At 36.9% G+C, this 3,738-nt stretch overlaps 1 pseudogene; it reads right to left on the bottom strand.

The window, feature by feature from the left end:
• Window positions 1-411: 411 nt before the first annotated feature.
• LOC118340990 lies at window positions 412-3,071 on the bottom strand (annotated as a pseudogene).
• Window positions 3,072-3,738: the final 667 nt, after the last annotated feature.

The raw sequence follows: 3,738 nt of genomic DNA, 5'->3' as shown, positions 1-3,738 counted from the left end.
CTTCATACAAGTCTGTGAGCTCATTAGTACAATCCTATTAAACCATGGTTATGAGTGGAAGTTAATGACAAAAGGGATTTGCTGTCTAATGGTATTCTTTATTGCTGTTGATTTACAATAGTCATACAAGATAATGATTTCATAATCACTTAAAAGAAAAGACATACGGATAAAGCACTTAGTAGGCCTTTTCCCACAGAAGACATTTTGGCACTGTAGGAAAAGCATAGGCATTCTTGAATTCAGGGTCCTGTATCACACATACTATGACACTTGAATACAACAGAGCCATTTGATCATGTTACTTTTTTACACATTTGCTTTTCCTACAAGTCATTTTTTTTCCTGTAAAAAAGGCCTTTTACCAAAAACTACAAAATAGAAAGAAATAGAAAGAAAACAACGAAATTTTTAAGCCAGAATTTCAACGTCTTCTTTCCCCAGTGTTGGTTGTGGAGTCAGGGCTTTATTACTGCATGGGCATCCAAAGCGAACTTTGTAGTCAAGGCACGTGCCAGATATCTGGTCCACTTTGCGGCAAACAAATCCCTGAGTCGGATTGTAGCTGAAAAATGAATCAGAAGCAATTGAATCAGTATAGTATTTAAAGCAAGAAGACCACATTGAAAGCAAACAAGACATTTTTTAAAATGCTAAAACCAAAAAATCCTTGTTAACTGATCAAAACTTGATAAGGTTTTGTTATTGATGTCATTTCATAATGTCTCAGATATCCAATCAAAATAAATGAAAATAATCATAAATAAGAAAAACCTATTAACTGGGTTTTTCTTGCTTCTTACTTCAGAACACAAAGACTATGTTTTCTCGGTCAAAGCTGTTAGCACAAGAATACAATTAGGCTCAGCTAGGTTTAAAACTTTTAAAACCTTCAGACATTATGTGTCTATTACCCAGTTTCCTCATGGGGCTCATTAAAATTTCATTTTATCTAATGTAAATGTGCATCTGCAAAGTTTGTGTTCACTGTTTAAGCAGTAGCTCCAGGCAGTACATCTTGATGATTTGGAAACTTTGTGAAAGGGGTGTTAATGATGAAAGTAAAGTACTGAAATTATTGATTGATTGGTGGGCTAATATTACTAGATGTAACTTTTACATTCTTTCCCTATGTGGCAACTTACATAGAGAAGGTCTCCCCTGTGCTGATGGCTGGGGTTGAGCCAGTGGTAGCAGCCTCAATGTAGAGAGGATGGTCACAGATTTCTCCTGGGTTTTCTGTCCTCAGGTTGTCCAAAAGCTCCCAGTCCCCTGTTCCACTGGGATCGTCCCTGTCATACCATTTAGTCCAGCAGACTGCAATGAGCAATGAAAGAGAGACGGGATGACTGGTGGGAAACTGTGGCACCAAAGCGCCATTCTAAATGAATGCTTATGCAGAGGAACAATGAAAGAGGAGGGGAAATCCACTTTGCAGCAGCTTAACACTGCACATGTACAATGTGCTCATACAGTACCTCCTCCACCACAGAAAGGGGGATGGCAGCTGAAACGAACACGATAATCATTACAGCTCTTCTTGTTGGGTTGGTCGTCGTTTCTGCAGATGAATCCCACAGTTGTGTCACTTCTAAAAAGAAAAAAAACACAGAATGACACTTACTGAAAATATTCTTGTGGATACATCCACTTAAGCATATTTTTAGCCATTTTTAGTGCCATGCCTCTAGGGATGGCAATGTCAGCCTGTCGATATTTCAGTTGGATGCTCGGTCCACCACTGAAATATCTCCAAAACTGGATGTGTTGCCATACCTCCAAAACCTTACCTTCCCATCAGCCTCAGCTGTACTTTGTCTTTAGTGCTAATAAGCAAATGTTATAAACATTATATCTGCTTAATATCAGCATGTTACTATTGTCATTGTGAGCATGTTCGCATGCTAACAATATTATTTAGCTCAAACCACCAATGTGCAGCGTCACAGAGACTAGCATTTGAATGTTTTGCTTTATTATGTGTTTGTATAAAACACAGTAATACAAATTTGAATCATATAAACATATTTAATATTATACATATAATATTGTGACTGGAACTCTCAAAAGAGAAGATAATTGCATCCAATTAACATGTTTTCATAGATGTGTGTATTCTACCACCAGCTAACATTTTAATAAAACAACACTGTTTTGCTGACTATGCTGTGTAATAGAATAGAATGTGAAAAGTAGAAACAGTGGAAATAGTTTTGGTCATCATGTACACAAACGCACACAGTAACAACATTATTGCAACACATTCAGTAGAATACAGTATGAATTCATTCATAAAACCTATTAAAATGACTAATTCAGTTCCTACTTGTAAATCACATCCCCTGCTGCAGCCACAGTGAGCCCCGTTAGAGTCTGGGCTTCAATGTCCACTGGTTTAGGGCAGATCTTTCCTGGGTTCTCTAAACGAAGATTGTAGAGGACTTCCCAGTCTCCAGTTCCAGAGGGATTATCTCTGTCAAACCAGTCTGTCCAGCATTCTGGACCAAGGTATTATTGAATTAAGTTAGCAAAAAGAATACAAAGACAGATGTGATGTAAATGTAAAAAGAAAAGGTTTGATGTGCTTACGAATGTGGGTGGGATAAAAAAAAAAAAAGATGGGTGTCAGACTTTTCTATTCAAGAAACCGTATGTTACAAGATTGCAAGGAATAAGTTTTGCTCTGGAGCAGTTTTTCCCCCTTTGTACTCATGGAGAGTGCATTGGGTGGGAATTTTAACAGACTACAGTGAACTGTCTTACCTTTTCCAATGGGTAACTGGGGTAGGATGCCTATCTGGTCGCTTTCTAATAAAAGTAATCAGAAAAAAGTTGTATACTGTAACTTTGTCTATTTCTGATCATAGAATCACAATTGGATTTATGTACCATTGTAGTTATTGAGATGAACCTACCAAAAAACAATCCTGCAACAATGGCAATACTTAACTATTAGAGAAAATTAAAAAGGTTAAAATGGCAGAGTATGACATACAGAATTCACAGAACTTCCATAAAAAAAAAAAATATGTTAAATAATAAGCTGGAAAATACATTACCAATTTGATCATGACTGCAGATGATGAGGGACCTTTAAAACTGTAGGGAAGTTATTTGTATTTATGAATTCATATAATTGTCTGTATAATGAACACTCATTAAGCTGTGCATGTAGAATATCTCATTTACATTAGCTTTTCACCTCATTTATAAAAGCGAATCAGAGACAATGTGAAATTCTTGAATAATAAGTCAGACACATTATTGTTACCTTTTTCTGCAAAAACAAAAGAGACTCACCCACGGAACTCTCAGCAGAACGGTATGGTTACGTGAACCTCTGTGTGGCTTACTGCAACTTTCTCACGTTTCCCTCTCTTTAAATATAGTGCTGGAACAACCTGAATCAATCAATCACAGTCAGGCTCCAAAAAAACTTCCTCATTCAAAAACTGCAATTATATAACAATGTTAACAAACAAGAATAACACTCACATACAAGAGACAGGATGTGTAGCGCCACCATTCTTCTAAATCATAGTCAACCTCATTTCCTTGCATACCTGTTTCACACAAAGAAATGCAGATTCAAAAGGATGTACAGGGCCTATAGGTGCACAATAGGTCCAAGGACATATCTTGTAGCAAAATTCTCTGATTGCAGCATTTCATGTCCTTTAGTGTAAAAAGAGCTGAAAAGCTCAATAGGACGGAGTGAATGTGATGGGTGGTGGACCA

The sequence above is a fragment of the Morone saxatilis genome, unplaced genomic scaffold (genome assembly GCF_004916995.1).
Source record: "Morone saxatilis isolate NCDOM2014 unplaced genomic scaffold, NCSU_SB_2.0 Contig7, whole genome shotgun sequence".
In the NCBI taxonomy this organism is placed as follows: Eukaryota; Metazoa; Chordata; class Actinopteri; family Moronidae; genus Morone; species Morone saxatilis.
This window is presented reverse-complemented; position numbering and strand designations above follow the sequence as displayed.